We start from the raw sequence: 19,297 nt of genomic DNA on the forward strand, positions 1-19,297 counted from the left end.
TTAAGAAAGGGAAATGGCAGGGGGCACTCCAGGCAGAGGGAAAAGCATATGCAAATAGGTCACAGAGGCGTGAAAATGCATAACATATTCAGGGCGATAACAGTAGTTTTATGTAGCTAGAGCCCAGCCAGGTCTGGGGAGAGATAGCAGAAGAGGGGATTGGCAAAGAAGGCTGAGGCAAGATTCTGCAGAGTCCTGGATGCCGCGCTAAGAAGTTTGGACCTGATCATGGGTCTGGTGGGAAGCCACTAGAAGACACCCACCTACTCCTTGGAGGATTCTTTGGAAAAAAAAAAAACAAAAAACCCTAACGTATCCCCAAGATGAAAATTTATGAGCCAAGGTACTTCACCACCCTCCTCTGCAGCCCCAGTGCCTCTGAGCCTCCTCTGCCAGGAAGCCAAGCCCAGAAACGCCTCCTGAACTGGGTGGGGGCCCTTGGGAATGAGCTTCCCTGGAAGGCACGGGAGCACAGGAGCAGCCTCTAACCTCTTACCTTCATCAGATAGGCGGCACTTTCCGAAGGTTTCCTCATTCCCTCTCCCCTTGGGTGTGGAGTCACTGGGAGAACAAAAGACTGTTATCTTAAACTGAGAAGCCTTGGGAGGGGAGGAGGGAGGTGCAGGCGCCCTTGGGGTGGGAGAACAGCACCCTGGCGGTGGCGGTGCACTGGCGCAATCCGGGAAGAGCCCAGTGGGAACCTACACCTGGGGAGCAAGCCCCTTGCCTCACTGACCTCTCTGAACTACGGACAGATTTGGAGCTGGTAGAGCCCTGAAAGGTCATCTGCTCCAAATTCCTCCTTTACACTCAGAAGTCAAGTGAGCCGCCTGAGATCCTGGAGATCCTGGCCAGCTGACACCGCGTAGCCCTCTCCCCACCAAGATTTAAAGCCCCAGTATTTCGGAAACTGGTGGTCTCTTTATCCACTCACTGACCTCCTGCCCCTCTCCTGAGTCTCTCGCATAGTCCCCGGCCAGCCAGATCCCTGCCCCTCTTTTAGAGTCAGTCTTCTGTTTCCAAATAGGCATACAGCGGTGTGCCCGGAAAGTGGGCGCTGCTGTTTCTGAAACCGGCAATGGCAAGAAAAGGGGACAAACTGCTATTCTGAACTGCATGGGTTTGGGTTTTTATGCCAGTTCCTCTGTCTCCTGTGGAGGTGGATGCAGACTGCTCTGGCGGGAATAATCCCTTTTGTTTTTAGGAAAACATTTTAATAGGTCTTTGGGTTATGCAAGGATAAAATTTCAACCTATTCTGGAAATGAGACAAAGCAACTCGGAACAATGTGAAGTTACAGGCCCTGCATCATAATTGTAGAGGGTAGTTTTCCTTCGGAATGAATGGCATCTCTTCAGGGTTTAGGAGGGAATTTTCTTAAATGCTGTAGCCTGGCCTTAGCTGTGCTTTGAGGAGTTGCGGGAGGGACCCCTCTTGGCTTCAGAAGAGAGGAGGACTGAGCTGGTGGTCGGCAGGGAGGGCATCCCAGTCCCAGTGGGATTCCCAGGAGGCCTCACAAACACAGGAGGAGGGAACCCAGGAAAGGGCTGAGCCAGGCCCCGGGTTGTTCCTCTTCGTTGCGGGTTGTGATCTGTTCCTCTCTCTGGCAGAGCTATTGAGACCATCAAAGCCAGTCCCAAACCACTGAGCTCTTTCTGAAAAGACCACAGAGACATGTAAAACTGGCACCTCCACCTCCCAGTTCCCCTGCCACAGCCCACCCAGAGTGGAGTAGGAGCCCCTCTGTGAGAGCACAACCTCCCTTTCTTCCAACTCTGTTCCGTGAGGGGCCCCCAGGTCTGGTTGGGATATGGACAAAACCAGTAGTACCTTTGAATTGCGAAATGTTTTCCTTTGAAAAATTTCTTTTTTCCTCAACACTATAGTTTGATAAGGTAAAATACTGTATTTCGAAAAAAGTTCTGGGAAACTGGATCCTCGCAGGATTAGGGATGCATGTCCTGCCAGGCATACAGAACTGGGTTTAAGGCAACAACCAAAGGCAGGAATAAAGGGCCATTTGGGGGTTAAATCACTTCTGCCTTATATTAGTGTAAAAATTACACTAATCTATTATTTATATAATAATATAAAGATTATAAATATATTACTATATGTTTATATTATTTTATAGCATAAATATATTATAAAATAATTAAAAACAATCATTTCTAACAGAAAAATCCATGTTAATATAAATGTAATACACCACTTTATAGAAAATATAAATAATGCATCAATGGTAAAAGCCATAAATATCACCAGTTATCCCACCACCAAAAATTAATTGATGTTAACATTTTAGGATACTCCTTCAGAGCTTCCTCTATGCTTATCAACAAATAACTAGATATACTGAACATCCACCCACATTTATTTTACAATCCAATTAGAAAGAGAACATGCTCCTTTTTCAATAGTTCTAGCAATAATCCCAAGGCCAACTCTGACTGGCCCAGCTCGGGTCATGTGTCTAGAGTCTAGAACCCACAAAAGCCAATTTAATGTATACGATAGTTTAAGTTAGTGTATACTTTTTTGAGTTTTTATAATTAATGGATAAATGAGACCATGCATGTGGAAGCTTTTTGCAAATGTCATTATGAAAATCAATGATTATAAACATTATTATCAATATCACCGCCCTTCCGCCGCCCCCCCCCCCCCCCCCGGCATCCTTCTTTTTCTCTTCTCCTTGCTTTATCTGTTTTTCTGCTTTCTCCTCATCCCACCAAGTCCCTGTTGCATCTGGGTTAACTAGGCTGTGGTGGACTGGTGAGGAGACAAAGTACTATTTATAGCAGCGTTTCCGTGGGCAATGTGGTGTGTGGTGATATGGGAACACACCATTAAAGGGATACTTCCCTCTCTCACTGCAGCCAAAGTGGCTTCTGATAACTGAGTCTAGAGTGAGGAAATATGTGGAGAACACACTCCTCTCCCACAGCAAAGGCAAGCTCTGCCTTTTACACACTGTCTGCTCAACAGTTTAGGGCACAGATTTTGGCAGAATAAGAGTTTGTCACTCAAGGACTTTCTGAGATGGATACATTTCTTGTCAGCGAACCTCCAGAAGGATATTTCAACTGGAGGGAAGTTAGAGAAAAACAACCAAGATGACCCAAAGCCTGGAGAGGGTATCTACATGAGAACTGGCATTTTAGTTTGGCAAATTGAAGGCTGGGAACAGATCAGGGACTGTAAGAACAAAATGACATAAAGTCCTTCATAGAATTTTAGACACTTGAAGTAAACAGTTTCAGAAAAATTGAAACAAATTCCTACTTTAAAAAGTGAGCAATTGACAATACACATATACTGGGAATGATTAACTCAATGGCTGGCAGACAGTGAGAGCCAGATTTCTTTCTTTCTTTCTTTCTTTCTTTCTTTCTTTCTTTCTTTCTTTTGTTTATATTTACAAAGAAGGGGAGAAGACTAGAATGATCTCTGTATTAATAAATTAGAGTTGAAGACATCAATGGGAACCCATGCTTAACTTAATATACATATGGAAATCTAGATTTCCATATAGATATGGAAATATAGATATTGGAAATATTTATAGATACTATTTCCTTATTATGTCAGAAGAAAAGACCTAGAGTGAATGACATCCCACTAGAAACAAGCACATCTAGTACCCAGATCTTGGTTTCTAACACCATTCTCCGATGAAAAGACTAGGCCACCTTGGAGAAATGGTTGATTCTAGAACTGGGGCAGGAAATATACAGGCTGACCCAGGAGCATCTAATAGTACCAGAAAGTAAGGAAGTGCCCCAAAAGTTCACAATGATTGGGAGAGGGGGACACAGAGAGACACAGGAGCCAACTGAAAGGGCTCCCACTGGCCAAAACTGGAACAATTTGAGCAAGAAAATAAATAAAGTAGTATTATATTATAATCCAAAGTATAAAATAAATATCCGTAAGTCTATACTGATATCAATAAATAAATAAATGAGGAAGAATAGGTAAATCTCGCAGAAGAATTCCAAATAATTTATGTTGTTATGTGGTATAACTCCCTACTCTTTAGGTGTTTGTGGGCTGCCCATAGTGACTTCCTTAAAAAGAGGAAAATTTGGAAAGGAATGGGGGTGGAAGTAACTCTACAGTGCAGATACCTATCAAATGCCAGCTTAGCCAGGTAATCAAGGTCGACATCAACAGTAATAAGTCATGTTGATAGGTATGCACCCTTGATATGATGGGACAAGAATGGCACTTCACCTCAGTGGTCTTCCTCCAAAAAAATCCATAACTCAAGTTTCATTATGAGAAAGGCATCAGATGAATCCCAGCTAAGGCACATTCTACAAAATATCTGACCAATACTCTGACACTATTAAAGTCATCAACAACAAAGAAAATCTGAGAAACTGTCACAGCCCTGAGGAACCTAAGGGGACATGACAACTAAATAATATAGTATCCTGGATGTGACCCTGCAACAGAAAAAGGACATCAGGGAAAAACTAAAAACAAATCTAAATAAAGTTTGCACTTAGTTAATAATAATGAGTCAATATTGGTTCATTTATTATGTATCATACTAATGTAAGATATTAGTAATAGGAGAAATTGGGTGTGGAGAATTCTGTCCCATCGTGGCAATTTTTCTGTAAATCTAAAACTATTCTAAAATAAAAGGAGGGGCGCCTGGGTGGCGCAGTCGGTTAAGCGTCCGACTTCAGCCAGGTCACGATCTCGCGGTCCGTGAGTTCAAGCCCCGCGTCGGGCTCTGGGCTGATGGCTCAGAGCCTGGAGCCTGTTTCTGATTCTGTGTCTCCCTCTCTCTCTGCCCCTCCCCCGTTCATGCTCTGTCTCTCTCTGTCCCAAAAATAAATAAATGTTGAAAAAAAAAATTTAAATAAAATAAAAAAAATAAAATAAAAGGATTATTTTTTTTAAAAGTAGGTGATTGTATCATGCACCCAAATGTTAATATTTGATTATTTCTGGGTGGTATGATCATGAGTGCTTGCTTTAATGTGCTGCTTAAATTTTCTACAATGTACTGTTTATAAAATCTGGAAACATTTTTTTAAAAAAATTTTTAATGTTTTATTTTTGAGAAAGACTGTGAGTGGGGAGGGGGGAAGGGGAGGGGCAGAGAGAGAAAGAGACGCAGAGTCTGAAGCAGGCTCCAGGCTCTGAGCTGTCAGCACAGAGCCCCATGTAGGGCTTGAACTTATGAGTGGCGAGACCATGACCTGAGACAAAGCTAGATGCTCAGCCAACTGAGCCACCAAGGCACCCTTGGAAACATTTTTTTTAAATAAGTATGAACTTCTAGTTAGAGACAAAAAATTGATCATATACCTTTATCTTCTTTCCCTTCACATGCCCACAACATTTTTTTGAAAGTATAGGGGTACCTGGGTAGCTCAGTCAGTTAAGCGTCTGACTCCATTTCACTCAGGTCATGATCGCATCGTTCATGAGATCAGGCCCTGTGTCAGGCTCTGTGCTGGCAATGCTGAACCTGCTTGGGATTCTCTCTCTCCTTCTCTCTCTGCCCCTCCCCTGTGTTCACACACTCTCTCTCTCTCTTCCTCTCTCTCTCTCTCTCTCTCTCTCTCTCACTCACTTTTCTGGGAATACAGAGAATAGCAATGAGGACATTAGTGAACAAGAGAGTTAGTTAAGCAATTTGGGAATGATTAAAAGTGGCTGGAGGAGAGGTAACTGAATTAGTAGAGTAAGTAAAACTAAGACTCAGAAGGGCCTGGAGAAGAAACTGATGGTGATGAGAGAAGAGATTCTACCAATAGATTCCAGAGAGATGGGGAAATCAGAGGCAGTGGGTGTTGCAAGAAGTGGGTCTGAAGCATGGGTTAAACACTAGGGAATTGGTTGAAAAAGACATATGGACAGTGGCCCTGGGTGTCTCAATCTGTTAAGCATCTGACTCTTGATTTCAGCTTATGTCATGATCTCATGGTTTGTGGGATCAGGCCCTGTGTCAGCTCCACAACAACAGCGTGGAGCCTGCTTGGGATTCTCTCTCTCCTCTCTCTCTGCCCCTCCTTCCTCTCAAAATAAATAAATAAACATTTTTAAAAAAGATATATGGACAAATGCCCTCTAAATCCCATAATCAGGCAACTATGTCCCTACAAGAGACTAGAAGTTTTTTTCTCTAGAGAAATTGAAACAGAGCACCTCCAAATTCAGGGATTCCAGCAACAATAGAGGAGAAGTTGACAGGCTGAAAACAGGGAGATCAAGTGTAAGTTCACATGTTAATATTAGAGTCCTCTGCCAGACACCTTGCACTACCCAATTCCCATAAAGGGACTGTCAGGTATATGTTCCCTGGGTAGAAGATTAGAAGATTCTTCACTGGAAAACATGTACTAGCTCCAAAGAGAAATCCTCTAAGCAATGAATATTCATGATATCCCAATGAAATGGCCTGAGAGTGAAGTTCACCAGTCAAATCCTGTCACCTCTCTACATTGCACATACATAGTTGCCAACCACATTGATGCCTCATTGTTTATAGGACTGGATAGCCCAGGATCACCAGAGATTTGCAGAAAGTATCCCACATGAAAGAGAGACCAAAGAAAACAAACATTTAAAACAGAAAATGAACTCAAAGGAAACAGAGATGAAGAAAAAAATTTTTTTGTATCTGTTTAATTAATGGTCTCACATCTAAAAGAAGATGCACTTCCATGAGAAAGAACAGGATGGTTTGAAAAAGGAATAATCAAAGGAAAAGCAAGAGCAATTTGAAATCTAAAATGTGATAGCTCGAAGATTCAACAAAATAACAGAAAAACAAAGTTGAAGAAATATCTAAGAGAGTAGAATAAAAACATCAGTGAAAGTTAGTTTTAGAGGAAAGACTTTTAGAGAATTATCCAAGGTGTTCAGACATCTGTATTCAGTTTCAGAAAACAAAAGATAGGAAATCATTATTTTTTAGTAATAATAATGTAAAAAAATTTCCCAGAAGTAAAGGAAATAAATCCCCAAACTAAAAGTACCCTATGAATGTCCAGCGGAATAGAAGGAAAATACCAAAGCAATAATTTTACACTTCAGAATGCCAGGATAAAAGACATAACCTAACAGTTTCTAGAGAGAAAAATCATGCCGTGTGTGAAGGTGTAAAAAGCTGTGGCATCAGACAGCAGTACAGGATGCGAGAGGACAGTAGTGCTGGACACCCAAAGTTTTGAGTGGAAATTATTTCTATCCTATAATTCTATACTTATCCAAATAAAGGATAAGTATAAGTGTGAAATAAAGATATTTTCAGATATGTAAGAACTCAAAATTTTTTCCTCCCACACATCTTTTCTTAGGAAGATAGTGAAGGATATGATTCAGTGAAATGAAAGACTAAGCCAAGAACAAGAAACAAAGGGATGCCAGAAAACAGAGAAACAATCCAAAGGATAAGACTGATAAAATGAGGTATTAAGATGACACCTGAGCCCCAGGTATAAAGGGCAACCCATCCAAATTGAAGTAAGATGAAAGAAGGAATAAAAGGGAGGCCTCCACGGGTGGAGGGCAGGAAAGATAGTGATAGATTATTTGATACATTTGGACATTTGGAAAGAAACATCACTAGATGTTTAACAGATGCATAGAAAACATTTTTTTTAAATGTCAGCAATAGTTATTAAAAAAGAAACTAAGCAAAAGAAAAACTATGGCAAAAAAAAGAAAAAAAACTATGGCAACAGTTAACTACAAGGAAAACACAAAGTTAGAGGGAATGTAATTTATAATATTGTTCAGCAGTAAATACAATTTACAGAGTCAAAATAGACATTGGCTATTGACTTAATTTTTTAAAATTGTATTACATTTACATGGGAACATTGGAGAAAGGAAAATGTAAGAAAACTAATAACTTTAATTACCATGGAGGAAATTGACAGATAGTGTCAAGCTATGCATAGGAAGACAAGGCAAGGCCAATGCCTGACTGATACAACCAGTAAAATATAATGGGCCACTCTTAGATTTAGACAATCACTCACATAGAAAACAAAAAGAAGAAGCCAAAGGTGCCAGCTCCCTATGGTCCTTGTCCCAGACACCAAAAAGGATGACACTGAAACAAAGGGTCAGGATGACTAAAACATGAGCGGTAGGAAACCTGTTGTTGAGGGGCCAATTCTAGACTGTGGCTAAGCAGTTAACATGTTCTGCAGCTCTAGTCTTAGGTATGCTTTAATGGTTTGGAAAATAGGAGTGAGGAAGTCTCCTAGATGATAGCCAGAAAGATCAAAGAGATAGCATAAAAAAAAAAATTAGCACAACTCCTATAATGAGAATTCTGGGATAGAAAAACAAAATGTCAGGAAAAAAAGCCCAAGTATATCACTATATCATGAATCTTAATAAATATACATTAATTAAAATTAATACTTCCAATTAGATCTTTTAATCAAAATCCAGCTACTCTGTAAGAGAGGAACAAGCCTTGAAACAATAATATAAAACACATGCAAATAAAGACACAGAAAAAGATATACCAAGCAAATATTAGCCAATAAAAAGCTAGTTTTAATTCAAAGTTAAAGTAAAATAAAACATAATTTTGAGCTTTCTTTTCTTTAGTTCTTTATTATGTGTGGTATGTTTATTACTCCGATAAAGCCGACACAGAAATTGCTACATAGAATTGAGGCTCTGCCATACCAAAGGAAAAAGGGAAAGGAAAAAGAAAACAGTACAGCATGTGGTAATGGCTTTGGAGCTGGGCAGAGGGTAGTGAGGAAAGTTTTACTGGAAGCTGAAAAAATGGTGACCAATGTGTTGCAGTGGTGCAACATTTGAAAAACTTGTGTGTGATCATTTGAACGACTTAGGTACCTAATGAGCTTGTAGATTTTTAAAAATTTTTTTAATGTTTTTACTTATTTTTGAGACAGAGAGAGACAGAGCATGAGCAGGGGAGGGGCAGAGAGAGAGGGAGACACAGAATCCAGAGCAGGCTCCAGGCGCTGAGCTGTCAGCACAGAGCCCGATGCGGATCTAAATTCACAGACTATGAGATCATGACCTGAGCCGAAGTCAGACACTCAACTGTCTGAGCCACCCAGGCGCCCCTGAACTTGTAGACTTAAGTGAAGAGGACTTGAAACAGAATTTTTAGTAGTGTATCCTGGTTAGTACTACCTGCATTTGACAGTGTTCTACAAGATGGAAGAAGGTTTAGAAAATAATTGGCTGGTTTTCAAGAAAGGATGAAAGATTAACAGGGAATTCAGAATTCAGGGACTTGCAGGGTTGAAAGATCAGTAGAAAAGCAGAGAAATGCTGCACACAACAAGGTCAATTAAAACACAGCTTTGGGGTAAACATTTTTGTTAAAACTGCTAAATAGAACTAGACCAAGAGCCCACCCTGCCAAAGAGAGTGTGCAGTGGATCTGGCTCTTGCCCTGTGTGTGCTCCCCCATGAGAAGCTACTCTCTCAAGGGAGGCACAGAAGAGTCCCAGTTGTCACAGAAGTAACCTACTGAACTGATGCCACTGTTCAGGAGTGTGTATTCAGACCCATTCTCCCACCTTCTGAGACTCCCCAAGATCTCAATCTGAGTTGAAGGCCACATCTGGGCCCAATAGGGCAAGATGGAGGATGAGGAGACCCCACCACACCAGTTGATGGTCTGCTCTGCCTGTTTTGCTTCCTGCTCCATGGTGCCAGAGTGCATGGCTCTGCATCAGGGCGAGAAGCAATGCTGGTAACTGAGGCAGACCTATAGAGAGAGCATGGGGGAACACAGGCAAAGCACTAAGAGAAGCTACAGAGATGCAAAGCACCTATTCACATAGGAAGTCTCAGAATAAACCAGCACCCAGAGAGATGAATGGGTGGATGAAATCCTAACATGGAAGGTAGGCCAGGAGATATCAGACTCAGAGATAATCTTTGTGCCTGGGACTAGGAGACAACAGCCATGGGTTTGGACATGACCATCCTGAATAGCTACCACGTTTTCACAATCATCTCCCTGCCATCCCCACCCATCTTGTTCCACCAACATTGCCATGCAAAACAAAGACTTGGGTAAAGAAGTGCTCCCCTACCTCACTGAGTACTGAGCTAACTATAGGATATTTTAATTTTAAAAGAAAATTCACAATCTAAGGGTAAAATTGGTTACCTGAGCAGGTTTTCATTTATCTGGTCATTAGTTCAACAGCAAGTATTTCCTGAGACCTTCTCATGGGCCACATAGCATATTGGAAACATGCAATAAATAACATGACCTCTGCCCCCGAGTCATTTAGAGTTAGAGAGGAAGAAACAACACTAAAGCAACTAACTTGTTTAAAAGAAAAGGCAAAAAATAACAAAAAATAACAAAAAAACCAAACCCACAAACAAATAACTACTTCTAAACAGAATAAGATAGCCCCCAATAAATTCTTTCAATTGAACACAAAAAGAGTATAACAGGTTTCCACAGAAGCTGATTAACTCAAAATACTTGCAATGAAGTCTCGAAGGAGGCAATTCTCCAAAAGAATTATGGGTACAGCTATGGACACACAAAGCTCCCTGAAATCAGATAGTTAAAAAAAGAAAAAGAAAAAGAAAAAAGTTTTGAAAGAATTGCATTGTCACAAGAGCCACCAACCTGTGCTAAAAGAAACTGTGGCATCTTGAGATGTGAAATGAACTTTGAGCCACTGTCCCATACCTGAGAGTGAGTACCTCCCTAAATTCTGTTAATGAGATTTGGAGAATTATCCACACAGAAAAGCTGACCTTATAGAAATTTTCTAACATAGCAAAATAGAGAAAATAGTATAATGAAACTCCCTGTAGCCATTATTCAACTTCAATAATTAGGGAATGTTATTTCAACCCATTCCCCCATCTTTGTCTTGGATTATTTTGAAGCAAATCCAAGATCTCTTTATCATTTCAGTATATGTCTGTGAATACTGTGAATATTTCAGTATATGTCTCTAACAGCTAAGAGACTCTCTTTAAAAATAACCACAATGTCATTATCACACTTAAATTTTTTTTTTGCCTTGAACCTATTTTTTTAAATTGTGGTAAAAAATACATAACATAAAATTTACCATCTTAACCATTTTTAAGCATACAGTTCAGTAGTGTTATGTATATTCACACTGTTATGAAACAGATCTCCAAAACTTTTTCATTTTGCAAAACCGAAACTCTATACTCATTAAAACACCTCTGCTTCCTGCCCCACCCCCACCCCAGTCGCTGGTAACCATCAGTCTACATTCTGTTTCTATAAATTTGACTACTTTAGATGCAGTATTTGTCCTTTTGAGACTGCCATATTTGACTGAAAATAATGTCTTCAAGATTCGTCCATATAGCATGTGACAGGATTTCCTTCCTTTTTAAGGCTGAATAGTTCCATTGTATGTATATATCATATTTTGTTTATCCATTATTCATCCATTGATGGACATTTGGGTTGCTTCTACTTCTTGGCTACCATATCACACTTAAAAGTTCTTAACAGTTTTTTAATAACAAATTATATTTGCTTGATATATCTTTTAAGTCTCATTTAATTTGTAAGATCCCTCCCTTTTTATTCTTTATATAAATATTTATATATACTCTGTATATATTAAATATTATACAGTAAATATAAAATCTTAAATTATATTTTTATATGATATGTATATATGAAACTGTCATTTTTTAATAGAATTTCCCATAGTCTGGGTTTTGCTGATTGCCTCTGTGTAGTGTTAAAAAGAAAACCACAGGCCCAAGATGGAGTAACTTGCCCCCAGGACAGCAAACCAAGACTTATTGCAGTTTCAACCTCTCCAGGAGTGGAATTTTAAGCCAATCAATCTGGAATTTTCTGGTCAGCACCAATGAGGTAATCTGTCACATGGGCCCTGTCCATCCTCCAAAGGAAGATGAGGTAATGTGCAAGATAAGACCTCTCCCCAACCTCACCCTAAGGGAAGGTGACCTTGCCTGAAACAAGCTTTTCTTTTCTTTTGCTAATAACTGGTTGCGCCATGTTCCTTATAAAAACCTTCCATTATGGGGGGGCACCTGAGTGGCTCAGTCGGTTAAGTGTCTGACTCTTGGTTTTGGCTCCAGGTCAAGATCTCATGGTTCATGAATTCAAGCCCCATGTCTGGCTTGGGATTCTCTCTCTCTCTCCTTCTCTCTCTGCCCCTGCCCCACTCACTCACTCTCTCAATCTCAAAATAAATAAATAAACTTTAAAATAAAATTAAGAAACCTTCCATTTTGTACAACTCCTGGAAGCTCTCCTCTAATTGCTAAAGGGGATGCTGCCCAATTCACTGAAAGACTTAATAAAGCCAGTTAGATCTTCAAACTTACGTGTTGTTTACATCTTTCTTTATACCCTGTATTTCCTGTGAATTGATAAATACGTAGCATTTTTATTGATTCAGGTTCAGCTTTTGGCAAGAATAATAGATTGTGTTGTATACTTCCATCAGGACTCATGTTATATCTGATGTCTCTCTCTGTGATTTTATTGGCCATTGATAATGGGCATTGCTATATCTCAGTGTTTTTCAAAATGATGATATTCTAAATGTTACTCCTTTTTCATTAGCTGGAATACTTCTTCAACCTTTTAGTCAGCCTGAGATAGTTCATATAGGAAGGAGGCTAACTGCTTAATCTTTTCCTTTTGCCAGTTTTCAGAATTATGAGCTGTGCTCATAACATCCTCCAAAGATGACTATTTTTTAAATAATAATATTAATTCGGGCTTTAAGATATTTCCTGTGTTTTAACTTAGTGAAGTTATCATTCTTATTGACACTTAAATTACCCGATTTGGGGCCAGTGGGAGCCTCTTCAAGTTGTTGCTACAGCTCTTTTGACAAGACCCTAATAGTCTTTGACAGCTTCCTTCTATTTGGTTTGACAAATTTTTCCACACTGTACATTATCCCTATCCTATAATCAGCCATTTCCCCCAAGGAGGCCCGGTCTTTGTAAAATGTGGTATTTAGAAATCACAGTCTGGGAGTTAGAGGTATTCATTGTTACTGGGTTGGTTATTGTTTCTAGGACTTCTCAGGTGACCCCACTGGGAGATCATTTCAAATTGATTGTAAATCCATACTTACATTTCCAATGCAAATTTTGGATTTTTGCTTAATTTGTCTGATTTTTATATTTGTATCTGTCTTCTTTCTCTTACTTGGAAAATCTTGGATTGTAATGGTGTTAACACAATCACTTATTTTCTTCATTTTACCTAGGTATAGTAGTTTAATAATAATAATATTAATATTACTAACAATATGATTAGCAAAAGTTTAATATTTATAGGGTTATAGTGTTTTCTTTTATTATTTCATAGGGTGCATTCTTCTATAGTCACATCCTCAAATTACTGTGCTTTAAGCTCTCTTGAAACAATTCCCTGAGTTTTGTAACCAATTTTTTAAAGTTGGCTTATTTATTTTGAGAGATAGAGAGAGAGACGGGGGAGGGGCAGAGAGAGAGAATCGCAAGCAGACTTCCCACTGTCAACATGGACTCGACACAGGGCTGGAACTCATGAACCAGGAGATCATCACACGAGCTGAAATCAAGAGTTGGACGCTTAACCAACTGAGCTACCCAAGTGCCTCATGACCAGTTTGATACATGATATCATTTCCTTTTTAAAAATTGCTTTCTTCTATTTTAATTGTTTTATAAGTATGCAAATATTTGTATGGCTCTGAAGTCAAAGTCCATAAAATCACCTATTCAAAGAAGTCTGGCATCTATCAATGACCCCTCTGCTCAGTCTCTCTCCCAGAGAGAACTATTTTATTTTTTAGTTTGTTTTTTTATGTTATGGCTCATTCTGCTTTTTAAAATATAGGCAAACACATAATTTTTTTAGATAAACAGTAGCATACAATATATATTTCCTCCTCTCTGCTTTCTCATCTTAACAATATAAGTTAGAAATCATTCTATAGAAGCATATGAAGATGTCACTCATTCTTTTTCACAACTACGTAGTACTCCATTGTGTAGACATACCAAATTGATTCAAGTGGTCCTTTATTTAAGGGCAAAATAAAATAAAAATTAAGGTAAAAAGCATTGTAAGGGTCAAAGTGGTACATTTCACACTGATAAAAGGAACAACTCACCAAGAAGATAAAATAATTGGGAATTTGAATGTATTTAACAATGCAGCCTTGAAATAGATAAAATCCAAAAGTTACCGAGGGAATTTTACACATCCATAAAGATATTTTGTTCATTTGTTTCATAGAAAATGGTTAGCAATATCCCACCCGGAATGTCGGAATACTTCTTAGATGCAGCCATTGCATACCTGACCTTCCTATTTCTGTCTTCCCTCATCCAATCAATTCTCCATACTGAAGGCAGAGTGATTTCTCTAAAACATGTACTAGAGCATGCTTAAAACCCGGCAATGATTCTGTGCTAAAAGGTGCTAAAAGGCCCTGCTGCTCTGGCCCCACATTTGTCACTGGCCACCTTCTCCACACTCCCACTCTCACTGTCTTAAAGCTGGTCACGCTAAACTGGTTTGTAGATCCTTAGTACAGACCATGGTGTCCCCGGCCTTGGGGCTTTTGCATATGTTATTTCCTCTGCCTAGAACACTGCTCATCTTTTCCTTTCCTTTTCCTTCTCCTCCTCCTCTTTCTTCTTCAAGATAATTCCTTCTAATCATTTAGGATTCAGCTCAGGCACCAGCCTTTCTGGCTCCACCAGACTGGGTGCTTCCTTAGATGCCCGACATTCCCTAACACACCGTGTATTCACCCGCTGGCCTTGGGCCTTTCTCCATCTAGATTGCGAATGGAGTTCCTGAAAGGGCAGGGTTGTGGTACTTTTTAACCACTGTACCCCCAGTCCCTAGTACATGCCTAATATATAGAAAGACTTTTTTTTTTAATGTTTATTAGAGAGAGAGAGAGAGAGAGAGAACAGGGGAGGGGCAGAGAGAAAGGGAGACACAGAATCCGAAGCAGGCTCCAGGCTCTGAGCTGTCAGCAGAGTCTGACGCAAACCTTGAACCCACAGACCGTGAGATCATGACCTGAGCCAAAGTCAGACACTTAACCAACTGAGCCACCCAGCTGCCCCAAAAGGCTCAAGGTTTATTAAATAAATGAACAGTGGGCAGAGGTAGGAATTATAGTAGATTTATGTTACCGGAGGAGAACAAAGGCCCAAAGATGGTCAAGAAACAAGTCAGAATCAGTTGGAGGTAAACTCCCTCAACTTTTGGTCTCTTAGCCAAGGCTCTGGCTTCAAGGTCTCATGGACCCATAATGAGCTGTCTAAAACAAACAAAACTGACTGTGTCCCTCACATGTAAAACACAGGTGGTATCTGGGAGTTTGATAAGCAAAGCAGTGCAAATGGGAGCTTTTCGGAGCTCCTGATCCTAGAGTGTCAGTCATACCTGGAATGGGTGGCCAAAAGCATGGAGGATGATGAGAAAAGTGACCCTCACACCAGCCCTTCCCTTCTGGGCTTCTACCCCAAAACTCCACACTCAGCATGTGCTCAGGTGACCCTGGAAAGTGTTCTGTGCTCCCCAAGCCTTTCCACTATACCGTGCAGAGTGAAAGCTGGCTTTCTGGAGCAGAAAGCTCCATCCTGGGGTGGGGAGAGTGTGTTGGGAGGAGGGGACAGTGCACAAGGGCAGGGGGATAACAGATGAGGCTAAATTAATTTTGGAAACCATTAAATCTCTGAAAAGAGAGCATGTTTTCGGCAGGGACAGTGAATCACTGTGATTTGCAGAAACAGGCACAAAGCAATTAGCCATCTGGATGCTGTGGCTTCCAGCCCCCCAACGGAAACTTCAAGTGAGCGGAAGGCTGGTCATTACCCAGCCCAGGCCCAGCTCTCCAGGCCCCACAGATAAGTCTGTGCCTCCAGCCCCTCCAGCCGGCTGGGAGCCCAGAGGCCTAGGACAAAGGGCAACTTGGCAAGAGTCACAGAAAAATGGGCAGGAAATGCAACGCCAGCCTCAGGGAGCCAGGACTACTTCCTTCTTCCTGCGAGCTCCTCTCAGAAGCCATCATGACTGAGTGAGCAGTTCATTCACTTGACAAGCATTTGGTAATCACCATCTCCCAGGCCTCGTGCTACTAGTACACAAATTATGACATTTCATCCACACGTCACGCACGGGAAGAGTTCCACCCCGTGAACAATGGCAAGGGGACCCCTCGTGTTGGTCCTCCATGTGGATAGACAGCACTCCCTGGAGTTAGGAAACACAGTAGCCTTGCCTGGGAGAGATTAGTATCTTTTTTATTCAATGAGTAAATGAAAGCTAAAAGAGATGAAGTGAACTTGCCCAAGGTAAGTGGCAGGATAGAGAATGTAACTCAATATTCCGTGCCCTTTTCTTAGATGATCCATATTTGCCAGTTCTGCTCTGTCTGGCTCATACAGTTATGAGAAAAAAATAATACATGTGGATGTGCAAGGGTTTTTTATAAACTGTAGAGTGCCATATGCAGCTGAACTATTCTTATCAGCAGTCACCCCGCCTCCAATGCCCTGTGACCCTGAGGGGCTGCCCCTCCATTCATTCCTAGAAGCTGCTAGGGAGTCCTGGCCAAGCCCGTCTAGGAAAAGGGTCAGCCAGCCTTTCCAGAGAAGAACGTACAATGAACCAGCAAGAGCGCTTTGCTTGAGGAAGCCTGAGTGGACTGGACTGTGCTGTGATTTACAGACTGCGGTGGTTCTGGCACTGTTGTGCCATCAGGATGCACCATGCGTGGCAGAAAGGCCAAATGCCAAATGGCAGAAAGGCCAAATGGCAGAAAGGCCAAGTGCTGCCAGAGGGTGCCTGCTTCCAGGGAAGAGAGTGAAGCCAGGAAGGACACTACCACCTAGACTGACTAGAGAGAGGTCACTGCCCCCAAGCCAAGGTACCTGGGGCCTCCTGCCTGCCCACATTCGCTGTGGGACCATTGACCAACCCCTTATCGCTCCATGCTCTGCTGAAGTGTTGCCTCTGCAGAGCCTCAGCCAGGAGCTGTTTAGCCCAGCTCAGGACTCTGCAGTGGCCTGGGAGGCCCCAGACCTGGGTGGCCAGAAGGTTCTCATTTGCTGTCTCCATCTGCAGTCCATGCAGCTGCTGCTGGGAGTACCGGTTCTCTGATGAGGAAAAGGCTGGGTGAGACTCCCAGCTCTGCCTCTCCCTGGCTATGACGCTGGGTCAGAGGCCATTGACCTCTCCCCTTGTTTTTTTTCATGTATAAAATGGGGTTAATGCTCCTCACAGGAGTCTGGGGAGGCCTGAATGAGATCACAGGTGCCCTTGGAGAACAGGCAGGTAATGGAACTGTTAGTGAAGTTCCACAAAAAGTTTTCCTGATTCAGCCATGGCTGCCACGTGGAACACAGGCTCGGGGTTGCCAGATCTTTTTATTTGTCAGTAAAATCAGAAATCTGGATTTTCACGTGAACTTTCCCAATTTTCAAAAGCCTGTGAGGACAGAACAGAGCATGTCTGCAGGCTGAGTGTGAACTCAGAGGACAATGACATTCCTACAGGTCTCCCGGCACACTGTGCTCAAAGTATGAGTGTCCTTCCTCCTCTCCCTGTTTTCCTCCTTTCTTCCTTGTTCCCTAAGGCTCTGCTTTTCCCCTAGTCGTGTCTGTCACCCACATTGTAAACAGCCGGGGTTAGTTCAGCCGTGGAGGGGCCTGAACTCAAGGCCACGGGTGGGGCTGAGAGAGGACAAACGTTCTCAACAGAAGCAGGCTGGGTGCAGGTCACCATAAAGCCCCACCAAGCCTCTTTCCCAAGAGGGAGAGGGAAGGATGAGGAACAGGGATCTTCAATCACAAAACAAATGAATGAGTGAATGAATGAATGAATGAGTGAATGCATGAACTAAGCACAAATGAAAGAGCCAGGGCTGCCTCAGACAGAATTTTGCTTGGCAGCTGTGGGGCAGGATTGAAGATTATGCTCTTCTCGATAATGTTGACAGAACTTTGAGAAGGCCTCTTGCAAAGGTTGGTGGGGCCTTTGGCTGGGAGTCCTTGTGGAGCAAGCAGGCTCAGAGCCAAGTGAAGCAAACGGCCTTCCAGCTCCTGATCTCCATCTCGTGTTCTGATTAGAATCAGGCCTCAATCTCCTCCCCCAGAGCCTTCCAGAGAATCAAGCTGGGGCTGCCGGAAGCAGGAGTGTAGGGCGAGGCTGAGGGGGTAGGGAAGGGGGTGGGCACTTGCATCAGGGTCCTTCCCAGAAGGGGCAGGTCTTTCCTAGCACTGGGCCTGCTGGTCTCCCCCGCCCGCCCTTTCCCGGACTTGCCATGCCGGTGTCCCTCACTGCAGTCTTTCCCAGGCGGGGAGCTCGGCCTGGTGGGCCCTCTGGAACCCGCGGTGAAGCCACGCCACGCGTTCGCACGAGGTCCTGAACCACACCCCTCACTCTCTCTCCTGCTCCTGGAAAAGGCTGAGGAAGAAGCCCCCACAGAGCCTCTTTTCTTTCCAGTGTTACTTCCCAGCAGAACCACCAGGGGAGGAATTTTCCACAGGGTTCCCCCTCCCAGTGTCCAGGTCTGACTAGGTCACTTCAGCTTCAGCGTGCCCCTGAGCCTCCCCGGGGCCAGAAGGGGCAGGTCTGTGCCCAGCCACATCTCCTCCCTTCTGCAGCTACATGACTTGACCTCAGCGCCCACCAAAGGGACAGTGGAAACTCATCCACCCAAACATCAGATACAGTTAAACTGAGGGCTCTTTACAGAGCAACAGAAAGATAACAGCGCTGAGGGACTGTTCCAGACTAGAGGAGACTAAAGAGAATGATCATTAAATGCAATGGGTGACTCTGGACAGCGTTGGGGGGGAGGGGGTCGGCAGGGGGGAACTGCCATAAAGGACCCCATTGGCAACATTTAAATAATAGACGGTAATATTATATTGGCGTTAAATTTCCTAAACTTGATTATTGAAAAAAAATGAAAACAAAAATGTCCTTAGTTTGTTTTCTCTAAAGTATTTAGGGATAAAGGGGCATATCTGCAACTTATTCTCATATGGTTCAGAAGTAATAATAATAATAATAATAATTGCATTATTATTCCTCAAACAAAACATACAGTTAGAATAGGCCCAGCAATTCCACTCTTAGGTATATGCCCAAGAGAAATGAAAACATATGTCCACACAGAAACTTGTACACCAATGTTCACAGCAGCGTTATTCCTAATAGCTACAATGTAGAAACTGAACTATCAAGTGGTAAGTGGGTAAATAAAAAGTAGTATATATCTAATATACTGGAATGTTATTTGGC

At 42.0% G+C, this 19,297-nt stretch overlaps 2 protein-coding genes across 2 annotated transcripts in view; one reads left to right on the top strand and one right to left on the bottom strand.

The window, feature by feature from the left end:
• RBKS (ribokinase) overlaps positions 1 to 4,706 on the top strand; it is a 125,344-nt gene extending 120,638 nt beyond the window's left edge. Inside the window, exons 9-10 of the transcript XR_007151142.1 lie at positions 1,036 to 1,037; positions 4,660 to 4,706. The gene's annotated coding sequence lies outside the window, so the exon portion shown is untranslated. The remainder of the gene's footprint in view (positions 1 to 1,035; positions 1,038 to 4,659) is intronic.
• SLC4A1AP (solute carrier family 4 member 1 adaptor protein) overlaps positions 1 to 19,297 on the bottom strand; it is an 80,477-nt gene that overhangs the window by 1,871 nt on the left and 59,309 nt on the right. Inside the window, exon 15 of the transcript XR_007151140.1 lies at positions 497 to 561. The gene's annotated coding sequence lies outside the window, so the exon portion shown is untranslated. The remainder of the gene's footprint in view (positions 1 to 496; positions 562 to 19,297) is intronic.

This window comes from Prionailurus viverrinus, chromosome A3, assembly GCF_022837055.1.
Source record: "Prionailurus viverrinus isolate Anna chromosome A3, UM_Priviv_1.0, whole genome shotgun sequence".
Classification (NCBI taxonomy): domain Eukaryota; kingdom Metazoa; phylum Chordata; class Mammalia; order Carnivora; family Felidae; genus Prionailurus; species Prionailurus viverrinus.